The 27,177-nt window shown below is 41.4% G+C and overlaps 1 protein-coding gene across 4 annotated transcripts in view; it reads right to left on the reverse strand.

Annotated features, from left to right (window-relative positions):
* LOC110491369 (cGMP-dependent protein kinase 1) overlaps positions 1–27,177 on the reverse strand; it is a 187,088-nt gene that overhangs the window by 79,394 nt on the left and 80,517 nt on the right. The gene's annotated exons all lie outside the window — the stretch shown is intronic.

Here is a 27,177-nt window from a genome sequence, read left to right on the forward strand (position 1 = left end):
CCAGCACTAGGAAGAGTCTTAGTAGTTCCAAACTTCTTCCATTTAAGGATGATAGAGGCCACTGTGTTCTTGGGGACCTTCAATGCTGCAGAAATGTTTTGGTACCGTTCCCCAGATCTGTGCCTCGACACAATCCTGTCTCGGAGTTGTACGGACAATTAATTCGACCTCATGGCTTGGTTTTTGCTCTGACATACCCTTTAAAATCTGGGACCTTATATAGGCAGGTGTGTGCCTTTCCAAATCATGTCCAATCAATTGAATTTACCACAGGTGGACTCCAAGTTGTTGAAACATCTCAAGGATGATACATGGAAACAGGATGCACCTGAGCTCCATTTCGAGTCTCATAGCAAATGTTCTGAATACCCATGTAAATAAGCTATTTCTGTTTTAATTTTTTTTAAATGATCAAAAATGTCTAAAAACTTGTTTTTGCTTTGTCATTATAGGGTGTTGTAGATTGATGAGGAAAATATTTAATTTAGTTAATTTTAGGCTGTAATGTAACAAAATGTAGAAAAGGTCATATCAAATATTACCCCACCATATTGGTGCTGATGGAGATTTAGTCTATGTGCATTACAGTGGCTTGTAAGCAAATAATTGGTCGGAAAACCTTTTGTCATCATTATGATGCTGTCAGTTTGACAATATTGAGCGGACAGCACTGACTTTTAGCTTGCTAAGATTAGCATTGCCAGCTATTTCTTTTTTTGTTACCTTTCACCCCTTTTTCTCCCCAATTTTTGTGATATCCAATTGGTAGTTACAGTCTTGTCCCATTGCTGCAACTCCCGTATGGACTCGGGAGAGGTGAAGGTTGAGAGCCATGCGTCCTCCAAAACACAGCCCTGCCAAGTCACACAGCTTCTTGACACTCTGCTCGCTTAATCCGGAATCCAGTCACACCAATGTGTCGGAGGAAACACCATACAACTGGCGACCGAAGTCAGTGTGCATGGGCCCTGCCCGCCACAGGAATCACTAGAGCGCAATGGGACAAGGACATCCCTGCAGGCAAACCTTCCCCTAACCCAGACAACGCTGGGCTAATGTGTGCTGCCTCATGGGTCTCGCGGCCAGCTGTGACACAGCCTGGGATTGAACCCGGGTCTGTAGCGACGCCTCTAACACTGTGATGAAGTGCCTTTGTCCGCTGCGCCACTCGGGAGGCCCAAGCCAGCTATTTTTTATGAACTTTGCTAGCTAATAGCAACATTGCCATTTCTCTAAAATACATTTGACGACGTCATAATGATGACAAAGTTGTTTCCTACTAATAAATTGTCTACTTCTCATTGTATTTCCAGGCCGTTCAGAATGACTGGGCATCAGTCGAAGCCAGCAAATTGTCACAAGTTACCACACGGTTCACTCTTATCTGTAATTTCACTTAAGTTTTCAGCCATTAAAGTGCTGTGGAGTTCTAAGGTGCACAAACCAACCCTGACAGATCCAATTAATACATTGTCCAATCAGCATGCACCAAATAGCACAAAAACCCAGCTAAATAATTCAAAATATCAGGATGTTATTGAAATACACCTTAAATAGACACACGATCAGCCTCCAGTGCAAAGTGAAAACTGGACCCTGTTGTTAGAGTGGTGTTTAATCTTCAGGGAAGATCAATGACTTACTCTGTCAACACCTATTTCACTCCATCCTACCCCTCCTCCTATTCTCGTATTCTCTCTTTCTCCTATTATCTCACTCTCTCTACAAGGTTTCTGTCAGGGATTGATCCACATCCTCACCTTTCATTCCCCTGCTCTGCTTCATCCAGCTCCTCTGCCACAAACGAGACGAGGTCACAGTTAAATCTAAAAGCTGCTTTTCAATTATAGTGTCGTCCTTGAGTCAGCCCTCACTGCAATTTGTAAAAGATTAAAGAATAGGAAATCCTGCTATTAAAGGAGCAGATGAAAAAAAGATTGAAACCAATGTGTAACAAAATATTTGGTCATGTGGAACATTACAATGATTATGGAAAATGATTTGCTAATGGATGATAATCACTATGGGCCATAGGGTCTTATTCAAAACATTTGTTTGAATTCTCTCGAAATTATAAAATGATAGTGTTGTTTGACTTGTATTCATGTTGGGAAGTCACTCACTTGAGAAAAGGTGATAATAAATTGATAGTCCCTTTTCCGGTCCTAGCTGCCTCCCAGACACTATTCCCCTTACGGGAAAACCACATGAATTTCTCTTGATCTTATGTGAAGTTAATGTGATAACGTGTGTCAACATGTAAAAGCAACATGTGATAACATGAAACATATGGTTTCACACCTGAACAACTGACCTGACATTTTTTCACAAATTTCACATGCTTTTATGTAAGGGCGGTAATTCAATGGTATGGGGATTTTAAGTTAAGTGGTACGCTGTTCAGATAAAATCGTGTAAACATATTTCATCAGTGACAATATGCCTACATTTGACATAATCACTTAACAATGACTTTTCAATATAACCTCACCTGGGATTTGAACTCGCAACCTTGGAGTATGCTGATCTTTATACTATGCCACAAAGTCTGTAGTATTCTCAGAAGTCCTCTACACATTCATTACCTATAATATATCACTGCACTAAACACAAGAGTGCCATCTGCACTGCTATTTTAATTATCAGTTAATTGGACTATTCTCTCATGGATTTAATTGACTTTGGTTTTTGTATCGTCTAATGTTGGTAGGGCACATTATTGTGTTTTAATGTTACTCCTGAATCACTATGATAAATATAATAATTTTTCTTGAGTGTTTTAACAAAGCTGAAATTGGAGGAATACAGGTGAGATCAGTAATTTACAGTGCCTTGTGAAAGTATTCACCCCCTTGGCATTTTTCCTATTTTGTTGCCTTACAACCTGGAATTAAAACACATTTTTTGGGGCGTTTGTATCCTTTGATTTACACAACATGCACAACACTTTGAAGATGCAAAATATTTTTTATTGTGAAACAAGCAAGAAATAAGACAAAAAAACAGACAACTTGAGCGTGCATAACTATTCACCCCCCAAAGTCAATACTTTGTAGAGCCAACTTTTGCAGCAATTACAGCTGCAAGTCTCTTGGGGTGGTCTCTATAAGCTTGGCACATCTAGCCACTGGGATTTCTGCCCATTCTTCATGACAAAACTGCTCCAGCTCCTTCAAGTTGGATGGGTTCCGCAGGTGTACAGCAATCTTTAAGTCATACCACAGATTCTCAATTGGATTGAGGTCTGGGCTTTAACTAGGCCATTCCAAGACATTTAAATGTTTCCCCTTAAACCACTCAAGTGTTGCTTTAGCAGTATGCTTAGGGACATTGTCCTGCTGGAAGGTGGACCTCCGTCCCAGTCTCGAATCTCTGGAAGACTGAGAGTGTCACGTTCTGACCTTAGTTTATTTTTTATGTCTTTGTGTTAGGTTGGTCAGGGCGTAAGTTGGGGTGGGTTGTCTATGTTATTTTTTCTATGTTATATTTTCTCAGTGTTTGGCCTAGTATGGTTCTCAATCAGAGGCAGGTGTCGTTCGTTGTCTCTGATTGAGAATCATACTTAGGTAGCCTTTTCCCACCTGTGTTTTGTGGGTGATTATTTTCTGTTTAGTGTTTTCTGCACCTTACAAGACTGTTTTTTTTCACATTATTATTTTGTATTTCAGTGTTCAGTAAATAAAACATCATGAACACGTACCACTTGGCAGGTTTGTTGTGGTGCCATACTCTTTCCAATTTTTTAATAATGGATTTAATGGTGCTCTATGGGATGTTCAAAGTTTCTGATATTTTTTATAACCCAACCCTGATCTGTACTTCTCCACAACTTTGTCCCCGACCTGTTTGGAGAGCTCCTTGGTCTTCATGGTGCCGCTTGGTGGTGTTGCAAACTCTGGGGCCTTTCAGAACAGGTGTATATATACTGAGAACATGTGACAGATCATGTGACATTTAGACTGCACACAGGTGGGCTTTATTTACCTAATTATGTGACTGCTGAAGGTAAATGTTTGCACCAGATCTTATTTAGGGGCTTCATAGCAGAGGGGGTGAATACATATACACACACCACTTTTCAGATTTTTTTTCATTTCACTTCACCAATTTGGACTATTATGTGTATGTCCATTACATGAAATCCAAATAAAAATAAATTCAAATTACTTTTTTCCGATTGGAAATCAAAAGTAATTTGATTGGATCGTATGGGATTTCGATGAGATCATTTTGTCACCCCAATCAGAACCCTATTTTTTTCTTAATTTAACCCATTCAATTATATGGTAATGGCTGGAGCGGAATAGGTGGGATGGTATCAAATACATCAACCAAATGGTTTCCATGTTTTTGGTGACATTCCATTCATGTCACGCCCTGACCTTAGTTATCTTTGTTTTCTTTATTATTTTGGTTAGGTCAGGGTGTGACTAGGGTGGGTATGTTAGTTTTTGTATTGTCTAGGGGTTTTTGTATATCTCGTTTTTTTTTGTAAGTCTAGGTATTTGTATGTCTATGGTGGCCTGAATTGGTTCCCAATCAGAGGCAGCTGTTTATCGTTGTCTCTGATTGGGGACCATATTTAGGCAGCCATATTCCCTGGGGTATTTTGTGGGTTCTTGTCTATGTGTAGTTGCCTGTTAGCACTCGTGATTAGCGGCACGGTTTGTTCGGTTGTTTGTTATTTTGTTTCAGTGTTCATTTGTTTAATAAATTAAGAATGTGTGCCTACCACTCTGTGCCTTTGTCTCCTCCTTACGACAGAAAAACCCACCATAAAAGGACAGACAGCTATTGGAGAAAGGGCCTTCATTCTGAGTTTTTTATATTAAACTAAGAAATATGTTCCTCAGCAAACAGGTAATTGTCTTCACCTGGTTTGTTTGTGGTAGTTGGCAGCTTATTATCTGCACTACAAAACCGGGCCCCTTACAAACAAAACAAACTCAAGAGAACAATGCAAGCACACAATGTAGCTTTAGTGCCCTCATTTTGAATACAGAAATTAGGCAAAATAAAAACAAAATGATTGTTGAATATAATACCACTCTTCCAGTGTATATATAGGCCAAAGATGGGGATTACAAAGACATTTGGAACAAAGAAGAAAGAAAACAAAGAAAACATTTCAAATGAGGCACACAAGCAGCAGTAGCAAGCAAAATTGGGATCTCAGCAGGACTGTCTGTCTGCATGATAGGAGCCAAAAACCATCCAAGGCTGGCGGTCCACCTCACTGCAGTAGCACCAGCCAACCCAATTACAGCTCAGGGTTAAACTCTGTTCTCTGGCTGAGTACAGAGACATCAGCTTTTTAACCACTCATTGATTCTGCCAGGATGTCCAATCATTCTCCTGCCACCACTGTCAGGCCTGGGATAGGGAGCTAGGGAGATTTACTACAGTTGCTCGAGCATTGTCCCCTGAACCCTCCCGACTTGGCGTTTTCAACTGTGTCTTTGCCCCATGGTGTCAAATAGGAATGAGGGAAAGTAGGAGGGAGAAGAGGGAGCAGAGAAGGGTCAATGACTCCCGTCTGGACGTCATGGGCTGCTCTTAGAACACTAGGATAACTCTCAGAAGAACTCTCAGAACAGCATGTGCTCCATGGGGGAATGTTTGGAAACTTTTCCATGCAGTCCTGTCCTGGGAAGACTGTTTCTGAGTGGGGAGGGAGGCGGGGGGCTGGTCCAATACATACAGAGGGACCAGAAACACTCCATTATTGCCTAGCCTTTAGCTGCAATAATGTTGTATTCTTGGGAATAGTTAAATGGCTGAAAAACTACAATAGCCTATGCATGCTCATCAAATTGAATGACAATCAAACATTGCATAACACAATCTAACAATCTAACCAGCGGTAATTAATATTCAGCCAATTCCTCAAGGAGAGAATGATGATTGACATTGACTCGTGTTAGTGTAAATAAAATAAGCCTTGTGTACATTTTCCTGTTATACTGTCAAATCCCCATACGTCTCAACATTCTCCCACATGACGGGTGATGATGATTATGCGAGAGCAGGGTGGGTGTGTCCCTGTTTTCAGAGAGAGGAAGGTTTTCAATCTGGAGGTAAATACAACCGTCTCATAAGAGTTACAATGACACTTCCTACTGTGATAAACACACTCTCTACCACAATAAAGCTGTGGGCTCAGAGCCAGCATGGAGCAGATGTTCGCACATCTATCATCCTCTGTGCTGATCCAGGGTCATGAATATTCAACAGGTGGTGATCATAAAGGCTGAAGTAAACTTGTAGGTTTTTTTGCATCCCAAAAAAGGAAAAAATGACAGCAACCCCCAATCAGTCATCTTTTGGTGTTGCTGATTGCTGACTTTTGTTTTTTTGTAAGGCTAGAAAACTACAGTGTTGATATTTTTTGGAGGCTAGAGAACTACAATGTTGACCTTTTTTTGGAAGGCTAGAGAACTACAACGTTTACCCAGATAAGCACCACATACCCATAGAAACCAGTGGTAGTGCCAGCATACCTACTGTACATACTTCATTAACTTACATACCTCAACCAGTATAGCTCATTATGGATCGTCTCCATACTCCTCCCCTATGACGTGTACCTCATACTTGCAGAGAGCAGTAGATAACACTAAATCATTCAACTGCCTTAACATTAGAGCTCCTCGTTTCACCTGTTCTCTATCGATTCTTCCTCTGGTGATGTTATTCTTGGCTGAATGGAGCGGATTACTGTAGGACCCCTGGCAGCCAGTTATCTTACCCTTAATCCTTATTAAATAGGATGTCTATTCAACGTTCAACATTTCACTACCTGGATTTTTCTATTAGCAGTTTCTATTAGGTGACCAATGTTGATGAAAACAATTAGCTCACGCCTCATGTGTAACAATCAAAGCAGTCTTAATGAAATGGGACTCAACAGTCAAAAGCTGTAAGGATGAAAGAGACGATACACAAAGGTCCAGAACACACCTTCTACCTATGCTGTAGAGCATCAAGTGACATTGTCTTAGGACTGGGATATGTATCCGCCAGTCAGAGAGGAACGTCAAAGTGAGAGTCACAGCGGCAACTCTCCGCTGGCATCTGGAACAGGTGGTTTACTGTCACTTAGGGACCACGGGCACAACAACCTGGGATGTCTCAGGTAGATAGGGGCACTCACTGTCTCACATCCTCACAGTGCTCTCAAAGTTAATTGTCAAGGCTTAAACGGACGGATGGATGAAAAGACACACACAGAAAGACAGACACACAGATATTGAAATGCTTGGAGAAATCTTGTGATGGGTTCACCTTATGAAACCTCAATAGGAAAAGTTTACCTTAATAGATGAAGGTATGATTGCTTTGGAAAGGGAACCCAACCAATCATGACTGTACACCGGCACTAAAACGTACTGTGGCAGAAGGTAGAGGGCTTCACATAAGCCTCAGAATACACATTAGCAAAGCGCAGATGTCGAAAAGAAGCTTCCATTTAGTCTTGCAATCATATCAGATCAATATCTCCTTTTCACAGAGCTGCAGAATATTAGAACATGTCAAAGTGGCTTTTTCATTCCCTTCACCTTCTAATGGATGCTATTTTTCAATTAAAAAGAGAAAACCAGACCAACTTCCTCAGCACAGATTAAAGCTATCACTTGAGAGCAGGTGGTGCAGAACAGAGACACATAGGGAGAGAGAGACAGAGGGAGAGAGAGACAGAGGGAGAGAGAGACAGAGGGAGAGAGAGACAGAGAGACAGACAGAGAGAGAGAGAGAGAGAGAGAGAGAGAGAGAGAGAGAGACGGAGAGAGAGACAGAGAGACAGACAGAGAGAGAGAGAGAGAGAGAGAGAGAGAGAGAGAGAGAGAGAGAGACGGAGAGAGAGACAGAGAGACAGACAGAGAGAGAGAGAGAGAGAGAGAGAAACTCAGTTCCATTAGATGAACTGGGGATTCAATTCAGAGGGAATTATTCTTCCCCAACGACAGATGGTGCTTCTGTGGGTGACGTGCTCCTCGTCTCTGAACACAAGTAAACAGGTGAGACAGACTTGGCAGAAGACTTCTTACACAAAACACATTTTCTTCAAAAACTAAAACATGAAAATAATTTATAAGGAAAAACCCCAACATAGAATTGCAGAGTGTAGACCTCTGGATTGCCTGACATACTATATCTATGGAAGTCCTGTATGATAGAACATATAGTGCATTCGGAAAGTATTCAGACCACTTGACATTTTGTTATGTTACAGCCTTATTCTGAAATGGATAAAATATGGTTTTTTTGCCCATCAATCTACACACAATACCCCATAACAACAAAACAAAAACATGTTTTTAGATTTTTTTTCAAATATACTGAAAAAAACTGAAATATCACATTTACATAAGTATTCAGACCCTTTGCTAGGTACTTTGTTGAAGCACCTTTGGCAGCGATTACAGCCTTCAGTCTTCTTGGGTGTGACGCTACAAGCTTGGCACACCTGTATTTGGTGAGTTTCTCCCATTCTTCTCTGCAGATCCTCTCAAGCTCCGTCAGGTTGGATGGGAAGCGTCGCTGCACAGCTATTTTCAGGTATCTTCAGAGATGCTCGATCGGGTTCAAGTCCGGGCTCTAGCTGGACCACTCAAGGACATTCAGAGACTTGTCCTGAAGCCACTCCTGCATTGTCTTGGCTGTGTGCTTAGGGTCATTGTCCTGTTGGAAGATGAAACTTTGCCACAGCTGCTGAAAAATATCCTCACAGCATGATGCTGCCACCACCATGCTTCACTGTAGGGATGGTGCCAGGTTTCCTCCAGACGTGATGCTTGGCAATCACACCAAAGAGTTCAATTTTGGTTTCATCAGACCAGAGAATCTTGTTTCTCATGGTCAGAGAGTGCCTTTTGGCAAACTCCAAGCGGGCTGTCATGTGCCTTTACTGAGGAGTGGCTTCCGTCTGGCCGCTCTACCATAAATGCCTGATTGGTGGAGCGCTGCAGAGATGGTTGTCCTTCTGGAAGGTTCTCTCATTTCCACAGAGGAACTCTGGAGCTTTGTCAGAGTGACCATCGGGTTCTTGGTCACCTCCCTGACCAAGGCCTTTCTCTCCCGATTGCTCAGTTTAGCCTGGGGTGGCCATCTCTAGGAAGAGTCTTGGTGGTTATAAACTACTTCGATTTAAGAATGATGGAGGCCACTGTGTTTTGGGGGGCCTTAAACGCTGCTGAAATGTTTTTGTACCCTTCGCCAGGCCTGTGCCTCGACACAATCCTGTCTCAGTACTCTATGGACAATTCCTTGGCCCTAACGACTTGGTTTTTGCTCGAACATGCACTGTCAAATGTGGGACCTTTATTTCGACAGGTGTGTGCCTTTCCAAATCATGTCCAATCAATTGAATTTACATCTCAAGTGGGATCAATGGAAACAGGACGCACCTGAGCTCAATTTCGAGTCCCATAGCAAAGTTTCTGATTACTTACGTAAATAAGGTATTTCTGTTTTTTATTTTTAATAAATGTGAGGAAAAAAAATGTATAAAAACTATTTTTTCGCTTTGTTATTATGGGGTATTCTGTGTAGATTGATGAGCAAAAATAATCATTTAATCCATTTTAGAATAAGGCTGTAATGTAAATGTGGAAAAAGGGAAGGGGTCTGAATACTTTCAGAATGCACTGTATAAGGCTACTGTATTGTAACTGAAGGAAATAGAGGTCCGTAAAGGATTCTGTAAAGGATTCTGTAAAGGATTCTGTAAAGGATTCTGTAAAGGACTCTGTAAAGGATTCTGTAAAGGACTCTGTAAAGGATTCTGTAAAGGATTCTGTAAAGGACTCTGTAAAGGACTCTGTAAAGGACTCTGTGAAGGACTCTGTAAAGGATTCTGTAAAGGATTCTGTGAAGGACTCTGTAAAGGACTCTGTAAAGGATTCTGTAAAGGACTCTGTAAAGGACTTTGTAAATGTGTTAAATGACGAGGTGTGAATGGGAAGGAGTGTGTACACACTCGTTTTTAAGGACAACAAAGGCCCTCTCTCCTGTACTGAACATTACACATTTCCTTGCTTTGGAAGAATATACTGAAAAGCTTTGGGAAAATGTGTTATGACAGGTGTGAGAATAAGATGCTCTTTCATCAAATGGTCACTGGTCAGGGTGGACGTCTCTTGAAAAGGTCAGTGATGACTAGGTAAAGCTAAGGTACTTATATGAAAGAAACATGCAAACGGCTGAGTACTAAGCGACAAAATCTCCTTACATAACAGGACTGGCTTTTTAACAAATTCCTTACCTTCCCCCAGGCCTGTATTCCTTTCTTCTATAAGCAAAGTCAAAGACATTCTCTTAATTTCTAAAAAGACATCTAATCTGCATAGGCCAACCACATACCACTGACAAATCTCTTTGGCAGCAACATCAGTCGCTTGCCTTGGCTAGAAAAGAGTTCATGCTTCTATGCCAGGGGTCTGTAGTGTTAATTATACTGTGGTGTGCAGCAATAGAGCATTGGTTAATTAGCTCAGATCATTACTCAAGAGGTGAGGTGACTGACTTTATTAATAATCCAACTAGCATACTGTGAATATACTTTACAGCACATTTTTCAACCCTGTCACATACTTCATACTTTTTCCAACCTATTCTCTCAGTCTCTCTCGGTTTGTCTATCTTGCACTCTGTCTTTCTTCTTAATGTGTTCTGTTCCTAAGACAGGTGTGAGTGAGTGCACGCACACACACACACACACACACACACACACACACACACACACACACACACACACACACACACACACACACACACACACACACACACACACACACACACACACACACACACACACACACACACACACACACAATCTGATAGACAACACGACTACATCAACTAAACCCAAGTCGAGACCAGACTTGCGACTCCAACCCAAATTAGGGACTGTCAGTCTTCTCAGACAGAGGCATTGGCTCGGCAGGTTTAAATACTTCCCCTGTGAATCCCCTACTTATTTTCAGGCCCAGTCGTTCCTGGACCGGAACTCTTACTGAATTGTGAAGGCACCAAGTGATGAGTGCTGCCTTACAGCTCTGCTCTGACTGTGAGAAAACTCATCTCACTGAGGTTATTCTAATCAAGACGAGGATCCAGGTGAGAAAAAATAAATCATCCAAAGAAATAATGTTTTTAATAAGGGAGAAATGACTCACCGGAGATTATAGTTCCACAGGAGATAACACACATCCCGGGATTTTTTATTAAAAGTGACAGGCCAAGGAAAATAAATATTTAAATTATTTCCGATATTTCGAAGTAAAAAATAAAAATCCCTTTCGGAAAAACCACATGATTTACAAATGTTTTTTTGTATATATAACACACGGAATTACACATTTCAAAATGTGATCCCATGTGAAGTGTTCCAAAAACACTTGTATTTCACATGTGAAATGTCACTTGTGAAGTATTCCGAAAAAAGGTATTCACATAGGAAATAACATGCGTTTTTTGGAACACTTCACATGACATCACATGATTTTACATGTGAAATGTCACGTTTCAGGTGTGAAATCGTGATTTTCCACATGTGAATCAGGAAGTTCATCATGTGATAACATGGAAACTAGTGTTAACCATTGTTACATTTTACAGCACATTTCTACAGTAATAGGACATTGTATTTATGTTTTGCTATGTATTTACTGTCATTCGCAATGCACATGGGTATTTTTTGACATGTCCTGCAAATTAACTTGGCTTGCCTCACTTGGTCAGTACCTTTTATGCGGATTATCTAATAAATGTAAAATTTTTCAACCCAATATATGAAATATAAACCTGTATTCGTAACCTGTATTCGTAAAATTTAGCAGTTATGAAGTCATAAATACCAGTTGGAGGCATTCACTTGCTTTGAAATTTGTGGGAAACGCTGATTGGCTAAAGGCCAACAAGATGCGTCAACCACAAACTAAAAGTACAGCTATCATGCTTGTCAACAAATTATAGAGTTCAAAACCCATGTTACCAGATTGCTTTTCATAAATAATGTTTTGTTGTTACATTTAACAGCTGAAAATGCTGTTATTGAGATCATTTCCTTAGTAGGCTACGTCAGAGGTCAGCATGTGGGAGGCGTCAGAGCTCAGATATGATAGACAAGTATCCCAATCGTAATTGCCAGTTGGAGGGGCTTTCAAATGGATTCTTCCCAGTCATATGTGGTAAATTCCCACTTCCCACTTGGTTACAAACGCTGCATTAGGTATAATCATTACTGCACTTTGAAATGTACACTGAACAAATATATAAACACAACATGCAACAATTTCATTGAATTTACTGAGTTAGAGTTCATAATAGGAATTCAGTCAATTAAAATAAATTCATTAGGCCAGTATCTATGGATTTCACATATCTTGGAATACAGATATGCATCTGTTGGTCACAGATACCTTAAAAAAAAGTAGGGACGTGGATCAGAAAACCAGTCAGTATCTGATGTGACTGCCATTTGCCTCATGCAGCACAACACATCTCCTTCACATAGAGTTGATCAGGCTGTTGACTGTGGCCTGTAGAATGTTGTCCCACTCCTCTTCAATGGCTGTGAAAAGTCACTGGATATTGGCGGGAACTGGAACACGCTGTCATACACGTCGATCCAGATTATCTCAAACATGCTCAATGGGTGACATGTCTGGTGAGTATGCAGGCCATGGAAGAACTGAGATATTGTGAGGACAGATGCTTGGAGACGAGAAGTAAGTACAGGGAGCGAACAATTAATAATCGCAGACAGTAGACAGCACTTGAGCGCCAGATAGGGGGAGCGGGAGCAGGCGTTACAGATATTTTAAGCTTCCAGGAATTGTGTACAGATCCGTGCGACATGCCGAACTGCTGTGAGGTCAAGACCCTGGTGAGGAGGACGAGCATGCAGATGATCTTCCCTGAGACGGTTTCTGACAGTTGTGCAGAAATTCTTTGGTTGTGCAAACCCAGTTTCATCAGTTGTCCGGGTGGCTGGTCTCAGTTGGAGTTCCTGGGCTGGCGTGTTTACACGAGGTCTGTGGTCGTGAGGTCGGTTGGACGCACTGCCTAATTTTCTAAAATGACATGGAGACGGCTTATGGTAGAGAAATTAACATTCAATTCTCTGGAATTTGACATTCCTGCAGTCAGCATGCCAATTATATGCTTCCTCAAAATTTAAGACATCTGTGGCATTGTGTTATGTGACAAAACTGTACATTTTAGCGTGGCCTTTTATTGTCCCTACCACAAGGTGCACTGATCATGCTGTTTAATCAGCTCCTTTAAATGCCACTTCTGTCAGGTGGATGGATTATCTTGGAAAAAGAGAAATGCTTACTGACAGGGATGTAAACAAATTTATTCCCCAAAATTTTGAGAAATAAGCTTTTTGTGCATATCGAACATTTCTGGGGTCTTTTATTTCCTCTCATGAAACATAGGACCAATATTTAACATGTTGCGTTTATAATTATGTTTAGTATAGGTGGGGGTAATGTGCTGGGGGAGCTCATTAGCATATTTGGGGGCGTGGCCTAAAATATGTTGTATTCCAACCGTCAATGGAAATGTTGTACCAGTTTAAGTGGTTTTATCATTATGTTGCTCAAAGTATTGTTTTGTGTGTGCAATCTTTGTAAAACATGTGGCACTCAAGAGCTGCACTGTTAAAGGTCAAAACAGTCAAAATCATGGCTATTCTCAAACCCTACACCCCGAGCACTCCGTTCTGCCACCTCAGGTCTCTTGGCCCTCCCACCACAATGGGAGGGCAGCTCCTGCTCAACCCAGTCTAAACTCTTCTCTGTCCTGGCACCCCAATGGTGGAACCAGCTTCCCCCTGAAGCTAGGACAACATAGTCCCTTCCCATTTTCCAAAGACATCTGAAACCCTACCTCTTCAAACAGTATCTAAAATAATTGTCCCAACCCCGCTTCTAGATCTGACTATACTGATAACGACATTATGTAGGAAAAATGTATTTTCTATGCCTGTGTTATGTGGTTGTCCCACCTAGTTATCTTAAGATGAATGCACTAACTGTAAGTCGCTGTGGATAAGAGAATTTGCTAAAAGACTAAAATGTAAATCAGAGGGGAGTGGTTTATATAGCTAGATAGCTATTCTACTGGTGCCAAAATCTGACTGTAGGATGTCAGCAAATATAATTTAGAGTTTACCCTATTTATCTATGGCAAAGACACATATGTTTCCCCTTGAATCTGTGTCTAGCTACTGTCTAGCTAGGTCTTCATCTGTGTCTGGTGTTAGCTAGTTACTGGCTAGCTAGGTCTTCATCTGTGTCTGGTGTTAGCTAGTTACTGGCTAGCTAGGTCTTCATCTGTGTCTGGTGTTAGCTAGTTACTGTCTAGCTAGGTCTTCATCTGTGTCTGGTGTTAGCTAGTTACTGGCTAGCTAGGTCTTCAGCCAGCATGGAACAAAAGGGGGGAGGGTCATTCAAAACGCTGACATAGTTGTCCAGTCATAACATCCCTCAGTGCTGCTGTGAACTAGAGATGCGAAGCTTGATACCGCAGTTCCGAGGCATGCTTCAAACTGGCTAAACCGTTTACTTTAAAGCCGTGTGCCAGTGCCTGTATTACTTTGTCGGAAGCATGTGATCAATGACGTCCAACGCTTTGTTTCATCGAATAGCCACCTGATTGTTTTTTTATAGACTAAAAAACGGTGCAACAGCGTGTGGTACGTCATCTATAATGTTTTGTCTGCTTTAAATTCCTTTGAAAAGCAGGTATCCCTAGTGTGCACTGTGTTGATCGAAGCCTTGAGTAATGAAGTTATTTTCAACACAATTTGCTGGAAAGACTCAATGCTTCAGGAAGATTAGTTTCCCTATCCCTACTATGAAGCACATCACAAGGGAACATGCCGTAAGGGTGATGTATAAAATAATATATATCATTGATGCAATTTCAATTAGCTTGAGATGATTTTACTGCCACACTGCTCACTGCATCCAAGTTGGTTGACACAGGTGTTTCAAAAAGCTGTCAGTCAAGACAAGCTCATGAATTTAAGCTCATCCTTGAGATGATTCTACCAATTGATTGAGAGAAGGGCCTGGTCAGGTCTGGCCACTCATGGTAGAGTGGCCAGACGGAAGCCAATCCTCAGTGAAAGGCACAAGACAGCCCACTTGAGGTTTGCCAAAAGGCAGCTAAAGGCCTCTCAGACCATGAGAAACAAGATTCTCTGGTATGATGAAAACAAGATTGAACTCTTTGGTGTGAAAGCCAAGCATCACATTTGGAGGAAACCTGGCGCCATCCCTACGGTGAAGCATGGTGGTGGCAGCATCCTGCTTTGGAGGTTTTTCAGGAGCAGGGACTGGGAGACTAGTCAGGATTGAGGGAAAGATGACCAGAGCAAAGTACAGATATAACCTCGATGAAAACCTATTTCAGAGCGCTCAGAACCTCAGACTGGGGTGAAGGTTCCTCTTCCAACAAGGCAACGACCCTAAGCATACAGCCAAGACAACGCAGGAGTGGATTGGGGACAAGTCTCTGAATGTCCTTGAGTGGCCCAGCCAGAGCCTGGATGAAGATCTTTGGAGAAACCTGAAAATAGCTTTGCGTCATACCCTAGAAGACTCTAGGCTGCAATTGCTTCCAAAGTAATGCGTAAAGGGTCTGAATACTTATGTAAATGTGATATTTATTTTATTTATGTTTTCTAAGTTTGCAAAGAAATCTCAAAACCTGTTTTTGCTTTGTCACTATGGGGTATTGTGTGTAGATTGATGAATAGAATAAGGCTGTAACGTAACAACATGTGGAAAAGGTAAAGAGGTCTGAATAATTTCTGAATGCACTGTATATCTCATAATTATCAACAATTTGTTACCCTAAAAGTTAGTCATCTTGCCTCAGATAAGGTGCTGACATAAACTTAACACAACGTTCCTCAGACTATACAGAGTACAGACCATTCTGTCAGAAGGACTGAAGCCATAATAATAATAATTGATGAGCATTCAGTGTATCAGTGTATCAAAGCACTCCGTTACCAGGTAACCCCTTCAAAAAGCAAAGGAAAATTAAAGCTATAAACCCTCTTCTCTTCATGTTAGAGACATTTCTATCTGATCTCATCACTCACTACTCCACAACCACATCATTATGACAAAACATAAGCCTTTAACCATTACAAACAATAACCTGGCTTTACATGAACGCTTGAGAGGGTTCCTCTCCAGAGTGGTAAGGGATAATAACACGCATCCACACATCCATCCGTATATCCTACCATCACCATGCAAAACACGTCACTGCTTTCCCCCACAACCGACACAAGCATCCAAGGTGTCAAGAGACATAGCATAATGATCCTTGCCTTTCCTTGGCACAGCACCTGTTGCCTGGAGAGTCAGCCTGAATAACCAACAACCACTGTTTATTTATTAGCTGGGAATGGTGCCTGTTCTTATCTGTGGTTAAAAGGAACCTGAGGGAGTCTTTGACTGTGTGTACTGTGTGTGTAATGCAGGGAGCTGGTATTGTTAGTCCCTTAGCCTGCGGCTAAGGGGCCATCTCAGCGGTGGTGTGTGTGGCTTTATGTGTGTGTGACTTTGTGTGTAATGCAGGAGCTGTGACTGCGTTACTCCCAAGCCCGTGGCTAAAGGGCCGCCTCAGCGGAGGTGTGTGTGCTGAAAGTCAGCGTGAGCTCCATCTCCTGCTTGTCTACCTCAACCCTTTCATCCCAACCGAACACACCAAGTGTGCTGTGGAGCCTTCCACAGTGTCACCATGGCAACTAATTGAAATAAGAGTTTTTTTATTTTTTTAGTTTACCACTCTTTAGTTTCTTGTTACTGTAGAGGAAAAGAGGAGGATCTATTCATGAATGTTTGATTCTGGTAAAGAGCTCTTTAACGGATAAATACAGGCATGTAGCTAAAAAGGACTAGTGTTGCGAGGAAAGAAGAAAAATACAATGAGATACAAAGACACAAGGGAAATCATCAGCGAATGTATGAGCCTTCAGGGTGTACTAGCTAATGTACTAACTTTAAGCATTCACAGTGATGTGGTACACTGTATGATTCTAAAGCCAGTTAGCCAGATGGATACATGAACAGTAGCATTTCTAAGAAAACATTCAACCTTCTTACACCGGGCGAGAAAGTAAGCTAACCGAAGTGGGGGAGAGTAGAACACATAGCCCATATGTCACCTCTGACCTTCCATGCAGGCAGTAGCACAGTATGTTCTGAAGAGGTCCATTGCGTGAGCTAAACCAGGCATGTGTCATGCAACCACAGATAAACTCAGCTAAAAAAGAAACGGCCCCTTTTCAGGATCCTGTCTTTCAAAGATAATTCGGAAAAATCCAAATAGCTTCACAGATCTTCATTGTAAAGGGTTTAAACCCTGTTTCCCATGCTTGTTCAATGAACCATAAACAATTCATGAACATGCACCTGTGGAACGGTCGTTAAGACACTAACAGCTTACAGACGGTAGGCAATTAAGGTCACAGTTATGAAAACCTAGGACACTAAAGAGGCCTTTCTACTGACTCTGAAAAACACCAAAATAAAGATGTCCAGGGTCCCTGCTCATCTGCAGGAACGTGCCTTAGGCATGCTGCAAGGAGGCATGAGGACTGCAGATGTGGCCAGGGCAATAAATTGCGATGTCTGTACTGTGATGCCTAAGACAGCGCCACTGGGAGACAAAACGGACAGCTGATCGTCCTCGCAGTGGCAGACCACGTGTAACAACACCTGCACAGCATCGGTACATCCGAACATCACACCTGCAGGACAGGTACAGGATGGCAACAACAACTGCCCGAGTTACACAAGGAACGCACAATCCCTCCATCAGTGCTGACTGTCCGTAAAAGACTGAGAGGGGCTGGACTGAGGGCTTGTAGGCCTGTTGTAAGGCAGGTCCTCACCAGACATCACCGGCAACAACGTCGCCTATGGGCACAAACCCACCGTCGCAGGACCAGACAGGACTGGCAAAAAGTGCTCTTCACTGACGAGTCACGGTTTTGTCTCACCAGGGGTGATGGTCAGATTCCCGTTTATCGTCAAAGGAATGAGTGTTACACCAAGGCCTGTACTCTGGAGCGGGATCGATTTGGAGGTGGAGGGTCCTTCATGGTCTGGGGCTGTGTGTCACAGCATCATCAGACTGAGCTTGTTGTCATTGCCGGCAATCTCAATGCTGTGCGTTACATAGAAGACATCCTCCTCCCTCATGTGGTACCCCTGCTGCAGGCTCATCCTGACACGACCATCCAGCAAGACAATACCACCAGCCATACTGCTCATTCTGTGCGCAATTTTCCTGCAAGACAGGAATGTCAGTTTTCTGCCATGGCCAGCGAAGAGCCCGGATCGCAATCCCGTTGAGCACGTCTGGGACCTGTTGGATCGGAGGGTGAGGGCTAGGGCCATCCCCCCCCGAAATGTCCGGGAACTTGCAGGTGCCTTGGTGGAAGAGTGGGGTAACGTCTCACAGCAAGAACTGGCAAATCTGGTGCAGTCCATGAGGAGGAGATGCACTGCAGTAATTAATGCAGCTGGTGGCCACACCACATACTGACTGTTACTTTTGATTTTGACCCCCTCCCCTTTGTTCAGGGACACATTATTCCATTTCTGTTAGTCACATGTCTGTGGAACCTGTTCAGTTTATGTCTCAGTTATTGAATCTTGTTATGGTCATATAAATATTTGCACGTTAAGGTTGCTGAAAATAAACGCAGTTGACAGTGAGAGGACGTTTATATTTCACTGGACACTAAAAACCCTTTACCCTGACCATCAGGTCATGACCTCAGGTGGTCGCGAGCTGGGGGGCCATAGTCCGTTGTGTTTATGTATTCTATTGTTATGTCTGAACCATAGTCTGTTGTGTTTATGTATTCTATTGTTATGTCCGAACCATAGTCTGTTGTGTTTATGTATTCTATTGTTATGTCTGAACCACAGTCCGTTGTGTTTATGTATTATATTGTTATGTCTGAACCATAGTCTGTTGTGTTTATGTATTCTATTGTTATGTCTGAACCACAGTCCGTTGTGTTTATGTATTCTATTGTTATGTCTGAACCATAGTCTGTTGTGTTTATGTATTCTATTGTTATGTCTGAACCATAGTTTGTTGTGTTTATGTATTCTATTGTTATGTCTGAACCATAGTCTGTTGTGTTTATGAATTCTATTGTTATGTCTGAACCATAGTCTGTTGTGTTTATGAATTCTATTGTTATGTCTGAACCATAGTCTGTTGTGTTTATGTATTCTATTGTTATGTCCGAACCATAGTCTGTTGTGTTTATGTATTCTATTGTTATGTCCGAACCATAGTCTGTTGTGTTTATGAATTCTATTGTTATGGCACAATCTAAATGTTCTCAGATGATTCAGACATCGATTCATCTTTTCTTAATTCTCTACTGTGGAGCACCTCTACATTTCCATTCTGCATCATAACAGTATTTTATTAATTAAAAAAAAGGGGGGGAATCAAAGTAATCAGGCAGATAATGTGACTTGATGATCATTATGCATTCAAGCAGCTAGAGGTCAGAACAGGTTTGAGGGATGTCTCCAAAATATTTACCAGACATGGGGGAAAGTGTTGCTCTGAATCTTAATAATGTAATTTTGCTAAGTGAAGTTTGACTGTGACATTAAAGAGGGAAAAACAAACTGTGGACACACACACCATGCACACACAAACACACACATGAATGGATTTCAGACAGTCCATCAGTTTGTAGAATGTAGGTGTTCGACCACTAAGTGACACATAATTCTAATCAATCAGTCTAATTCACAATGTCTCAGTTTGTGACCTCTGAGAAGATCAGTCTACAGATAAAGGTTCATTGTGTTGGCACCATCACGGTGTACTCACTTCAAACCGCTGAACTCTGAAATAGTTTGCCACATATGTTGTTTTCTCTGTTGGGACAAAATAAATATTTTTTTTTCTCTTCCTTCAGTCTCATTTCCATCCACAACATGTTTCTAGGTTGTACATGTCTAGATGCAGAAGATTAACATTTATAGAATTGACATTTATATAACAAAATCAGATCAGTACAACTGCTCTTAGTACCGCCCTCTGACGGTGGCTCTACTTGTACCTTAGAAACAGGGCTCCAGTTAGCCCAAAATTGCACCATATTCCTTACATAGTGCATTACTTTTGACCAGGGTAGAGTCCCAAATGGCACCCTATTCCCTACATACGTAGTGCACTACTGTTGACCAGAGCCATATAGGTCCTGGTCCAAAAAAAGAGAACTATATAGGGAATAGGGTACAATTTTGCAACAGCACAGTAGAGAAAAATAGGCCTGAAGGTAAGGTCATGATATTTCACACATTGAACTTTCCAGCTGTGTTTTTACTACATCAATATCAGTAATGTATCATGGAACTGAATAGTGGCTATTGTAATCCTCAACACTTTTGAAAACTACTGTGCAAACGAAATAACACATTGATAAGTAATGGGATATGGGTGTCACAATGAACTGTCCTATCCACCGACAAAAGTAAATATTAATTGACTTATACTTGCAATCGCTGCTATTCCGTCCAAAAATTGGTGCATGGCAAAGATCTTAGAAATGGCGTATATTTCTGGGTCACCTATACGAATCCCTATCAATCATTTTGGACAAACATTACAGGAAGTAGGTTACACCCTTCTTGCGGGATGAGGGGACTTGCTGTTTCTCTGTATGCCTGCCTGCTATCATACTATCATGGAGATCTCTCTCCACCGTGTGATACAGTACCTGCTTATAAGTTCATTTGTTTAACTTGTTTCTATTCATCACTGAATGAATAGACATTCCTTCACATACATAGGTTACATTATAATGAATGAGGCAGCCAGCAGCCACTGGAAAGACGACATCTGGAAGCACAATAAAAACATTCAAAGAGTGACATTTCCACACTTACAATCATTCCTGTCTCCAACTACTGGCAGTTTGATTTGTTTGACTTCATCAGTATGTAATTAAATTGCCCCAGGCAGTAAAACAACACATACCACAGGAAAGCATTGTATTTCCAATAGAGCAATAGGGCTATACAGCATAGTCAGCTTCCATTGGTTGGTTGTGTTTGAGGAATGCTGGGACCATTTCCTATCTAAGGAATATCTCTTGAGTCTTGGGTTTTACAAAGGGTATCAGGGGAGAGTGGGGTAAGTTGAGCCGCCCTTGTTTCTAGGAAACCATACAGAAAATGTATAATTTGGCAAAATATTTTGGAAGAGGTCATCATTTCATGGGGTCTGTGAAGGAAGAAACCACATGGAAAAAGTGGTAAGCAAGTTAGGTAAAAAGAAAAATCAAAAATAAAGATTTTCAAATTAATTTATTGTGTTAGAAGTTTCATGATGCTTGTATCTAAACCACATTATATAATTTTATGATTGTTTGATATATCAGTTTGGGTCTCTAAGTGTCACATTCTGACCTTAGTTCTTTTGTTATGTCTTTGTTTTAGTATGGTCAGGGCGTGAGTTGGGTGGGTTGTCTATGTTAGTTTTTCTATGATTTGCTATTTCTGTGTTTGGCCTGGTATGGTTCTCAATCAGAGGCAGCTGTCAATCGTTGTCCCTGATTGAGAACCATATTTAGGGAGCCTGTTTTCTATTGTGTTTCGTGGGTGATTATTTTCTGTTCTGTGTTTTATGTAAGCACCGTACAGGACTGTTTCGGTTTCATTTCGGTCTCGTTGTTGTTTTATTTATTTAGTGTTCTGATTTATAAATAAAGATAAAGAACAATTACCACGCTGCGCATTGGTCCTCCGATCCTTCCTACTACTACTAAACCCTTACAGTAAGCTTCAATATTAGTTCCTAAACCTAGCCTGAAAGTACATAATTGTAGCTGTGTGCGCTAAAACAGTCAAAATGTTTGCCTTGGGGATCGATGGTTGAGCCAACGGCAAGCTGAGCAAATTGACGTGTTTTCTTCCCAGGCGTAATGCAAGGCATTATCTCTGGGATAATACATAACAACAGGGCCTGGCCTATGTTAAATAAAGATAGGCATGGTTTTAAAAAGGTATTGGCAATGTTTCATTCAGTACAGAAATGTGTAGGCAGGCGGCTTAACCTACCCTGTCCCTTGAATCAACTTACCCCATACCCAGGGTCATTCGTGTCAATAGACCACTTTTTTTGGACAAACTGTTTTTTCAAAACTGTAATGTTGACATGAATCCTAATTATTTCCAGGGTTACACCACATCCTGAAATATATGTAGATATCTTTGTTAGACTACAATTTTTCCCTTGACGGAGTGAATCTGAATGTAAAAAGTAACTCAATTTACCCCACTCTCCCCCTACCAACCTTATTCCAAATCCCACTTCATTTGCCTCATTTGCATCACACTCCAGTAGGTAACTCCAGTGGGTGACATTCCACACACAGTCCATCCCTCTTTAGGTTCGTTATTTTTTCAAATACTGTTACATTTTTTGTATTCTGCATAAATGCAGAGGACGTCATCACTCAGGTGTTGTTTGGGGGAACAGCGGGTTTGATGTGTGATGTGACAACCCAGTATGTGTTTAGTCAGGGAAATGGCAATGGTCTGTTAAATAGATGGAGTATTGGTAAGGGGGTGACAGTCTTAAGTGCAATCTGTTTTGTTCGTTCATGCAGACCAGGCAGGTTATTACAGCTAGGTTCTGCAGATATTACTCAGCGAGAGACAAAAAAGCTTTCAAAGCTCTTCAATGAGAAATGTCACTTTTGGGGACAGGGAGCTTTTCAGCAAAAATTGTTACGGAGTGTTCCATTTTTAGATTATATAGCAGTTTTATTAGTTATAAGGCTTCAGTGTATTACTTTGTGGAAGTAAGACATTCATCTCCTTTTAATGGGGCCTGGCAGCATATGGCCATTATGTTGTTTGTGTATATAAAATCGTCAAGGAAAAACAGATGGCTGTATCTTATGACTCAATCTTGCAGATGGCGTTGTGTGTTTCACTCGTTAAGATGGAGCTCCAGGTGTACATATATTTGCTGTTGAATTCCTTTATTTGTATGAGCCGTGACAAATGTAGACACCACCTGACACTCCCTTTGAAGCGGGCAGATCATGTTCACAACATCACTAAAAAAAAAGACATTCTGGACCCTATTATTTCAAAAAGTGCCTGGGCCCATATTCATACATCATTTCAGAGTAGGAGTGCTGATCAAGGATCAACTGCCTTTAAGATAACATTTCGTAACATTACATGGACAGAGGGGACCTGAGCTGCAGTCAACCCAAGACAGGCAGTGGTATATAAACTTATCTACACTAAACAAAAATACAAGGGCAACAATTTCAAAGATTTTACTGAGTTACAGTTCATATAAGGGAATGAGTCAATTGAAATAAATGAATTAGGCCCGAGTCTATGGATTCCACATGAATGGGAATACAGATATTAATCTGTTGGTCACAGGTACCTTAAAAAAAAGGTAGGGTCGTGGATCAGAAAACCAGTCAGTATCTGGTGTGACCACCATTTGATTAATGCAGCACAACACATCTCCTTCGCATAGAGTTGATCAGGCTGTTGACTGTGACCAGGAAAATGTTGTCCCACTCCTCTTCAATGGCCGTGCAAAATTGCTGGATATTGGCAGGAACTGGAACAAGCTGTCGTACACGTCGATCCAGAGCATCCCAAATATGCTAAATTGGTGACATGTCTGGTGAGTATGCAGGCCAAAAACTGGGACATTTTCAGCTTCCAGGAATTGTGTGCAGATCCTTACGACATGGGTCCAGGCATTATCATGCTGAAACATGAGGTGATGGCGGCGGATGAATGGCACGACAATGGGCCTCAGAATCTTGTCGGGTATCACTGAGAATTCAAATTGCCATCAATAAAATGCAATTGTGTTCGTTGTCTGTAGCTTATGACTGCCCATACAATAACCCCACCGCCACCATGGAACAGTCTGTTCACATCGTTGACATCAGCAAACCACTGGCCATACACACTGTCTGCCATCTACTCAGTACAGTTGAAACCGGGATTTATTTGTGAGGAGCACACTTCTCCAGAGTGCCAGTGGCTCTCATTCAGTGAGCATTTGCCCACTGAAGTCGGTTACGACATCGAACTGCAGTCAAGTCAAGACCCCAGTGAGGACAATGAGCATGCAGATGAGCTTCCCTGAGATGGTTTCTGACAGTTTATGCAGAAATTCTTTGGTTGAGCAAACCCACAGTTTCATCAGCTGTCCGGTCGGCTGAAGCCGGATGTGGAGGTACTGGGATGGCGTGGTTACATGTGGTCTGTGGTTGTGAGGCCGGTTCGACGTACTGCCAAATTCTCGAAAACAACATTGTTTTACTGTCTAAAGTTAGAGAAATTAACATTAAATTCTCCGGCAACAGGTTTGGTGGACATTCCTACAGTCAGCATGGCAATTGCACGCTACCTCAAAACCTGATACATCTGTGGAATTGTGTTGTGTAACAAAACTGCAAATTTTACAGAGGCCTTTTATTGTCCCCAGCATAAGGTGAACCTATGTAATGATCATGCTGTTTAATCAGCTTCTTGATGTCCCAAACCTGTCAAGTGGGTGGATCATCTTGGCAATGCTCACTAACAGGGATGTAAACAAATTTGTGCACAAAATCTGAGATAAGTAATAGTTTTGTGTCTATGGAACATTTCTGAGATCTTTTCTTTCAGCTCGTGAAACATGGGACCAACACTTTACATGTTGCGTTTATAGTTTTGTTCAGTGTACCTGTAACCTTGGAGACAGGACATTCCTCCAAAATGGAGGTACTGAGAGATGGGTAGCTGGTAGCTCCATCCAGACCAACTAGCCAAGAATGTATCAGGCCAATGGTAAAGTGCTATTTGTCTGTCGTACTGGTTAAGGTCTTCCAGGGAAATGATTAATGGAGATGAAGCTTGGGAAGGGTAAAGGAGACCATCTTTAATCCTCCATATAACAAGAAGATCTAATGTGTATCCTCCTCATGTCCTCTCTCCTTCTCAAAACCCATTGGATGAAAAAGTCAGAGGTCCCTCCCCGCCGACGTTCTCCTCCATTGGTCTTTGAAAAGAGGCGAGAAGAAAGGACGTGAGGAGTATGCAATTGAGATTCTCCCACTGTCTGATTTCATATGGGCCTGGCAGGTTAAGGATGTGATGTGGAGTTCTGGTTTGTGTGTCTAGTTTGACAGGAGGGAAGGAGAGAAGGAAGAGAGGGAATGAGAGAGAGGGAGGAGAGAGAGCGAGAAACAGAGACACAGTATACACTGAGTTTACAAAATTTCCCAGAACAGCGTTATGTCAGCATCTTAATAGGGTAAGACGGGCTCATAGTAATGGCTGGAGTGTGTATATGTATATTTATATATATATACACATATATACATACACTATATACATATATGTGTGTATATATATATATATATATATATATATATATATATATATATATATATATATATATATATATATATATATATATATACAGTGCCTTGCGAAAGTATTCGGCCCCCTTGAACTTTGCGAACTTTTGCCACATTTCAGGCTTCAAAACATAAAGATATAAAACTGTATTTTTTTGTGAAGAATCAACAACAAGTGGGACACAATCATGAAGTGGAACGACATTTATTGGATATTTCAAACTTTTTTAACAAATCAAAAACTGAAAAATTGGGCGTGCAAAATTATTCAGCCCCTTTACTTTCAGGGCAGCAAACTCTCTCCAGAAGTTCAGTGAGGATCTCTGAATGATCCAATGTTGACCTAAATGACTAATGATGATAAATACAATCCACCTGTGTGTAATCAAGTCTCTGTATAAATGCACCTGCACTGTGATAGTCTCAGAGGTCCGTTAAAAGCGCAGAGAGCATCATGAAGAACAAGGAACACACCAGGCAGGTCCGAGATACTGTTGTGAAGAAGTTTAAAGCCGGATTTGGATACAAAAAGATTTCCCAAGCTTTAAACATCCCAAGGAGCACTGTGCAAGCGATAATATTGAAATGGAAGGAGTATCAGACCACTGCAAATCTACCAAGACCTGGCCGTCCCTCTAAACTTTCAGCTCATATAAGGAAAAGACTGATCAGAGATGCAGCCAAGAGGCCCATGATCACTCTGGATGAACTGCAGAGATCTACAGCTGAGGTAGGAGACTCTGTCCATAGGACAGCAATCAGTCGTATATTGCACAAATCTGGCCTTTATGGAAGAGTGGCAAGAAGAAAGCCATTTCTTAAAGATATCCATAAAAAGTGTTGTTTAAAATTTGCCACAAGCCACCTGGGAGACACACCAAACATGTGGAAGAAGGTTCTCTGGTCAGATGAAACCAAAATTGAACTTTTTGGCAACAATGCAAAACGTTATGTTTGGCGTAAAAGCAACACAGCTGAACACACCATCCCCACTGTCAAACATGGTGGTGGCAGCATCATGGTTTGGGCCTGCTTTTCTTCAGCAGGAACAGGGAAGATGGTTAAAATTGATGGGAAGATGGATTGAGCCAAATACAGGACCATTCTGGAAGAATGGTCCTGTATTTGGTCTGCAAAAGAGTCTGCAAAAGACCTGAGACTGGGACGGAGATTTGTCTTCCAACAAGACAATGATCCAAAACATAAAGCAAAATCTACAATGGAATGGTTCAAAAATAAACATATCCAGGTGTTAGAATGGCCAAGTCAAAGTCCAGACCTGAATCCAATCGAGAATCTGTGGAAAGAACTGAAAACTGCTGTTCACAAATGCTCTCCATCCAACCTCACTGAGCTCGAGCTGTTTTGCAAGGAGGAATGGGACAAAATTTCAGTCTCTCGATGTGCAAAACTGATAGAGACATACCCCAAGCGACTTACAGCTGTAATCGCAGCAAAAGGTGGCGCTACAAAGTATTAACTTAAGGGGGCTGAATAATTTTGCACGCCCTATTTTTCAGTTTTTGATTTGTTAAAAAAGTTTGAAATATCCAATAAATGTCGTTCCACTTCATGATTGTGTCCCACTTGTTGTTGATTCTTCACAAAAAAATACAGTTTTATATCTTTATGTTTGAAACCTGAAATGTGGCAAAAGGTCGAAAAGTTCAAGGGGGCCGAATACTTTCGCAAGGCACTGTATGTGT

This window comes from Oncorhynchus mykiss, chromosome 16 (genome assembly GCF_057628025.1).
Source record: "Oncorhynchus mykiss isolate SJ-2025 chromosome 16, ASM5762802v1, whole genome shotgun sequence".
NCBI classification, from domain to species: domain Eukaryota; kingdom Metazoa; phylum Chordata; class Actinopteri; order Salmoniformes; family Salmonidae; genus Oncorhynchus; species Oncorhynchus mykiss.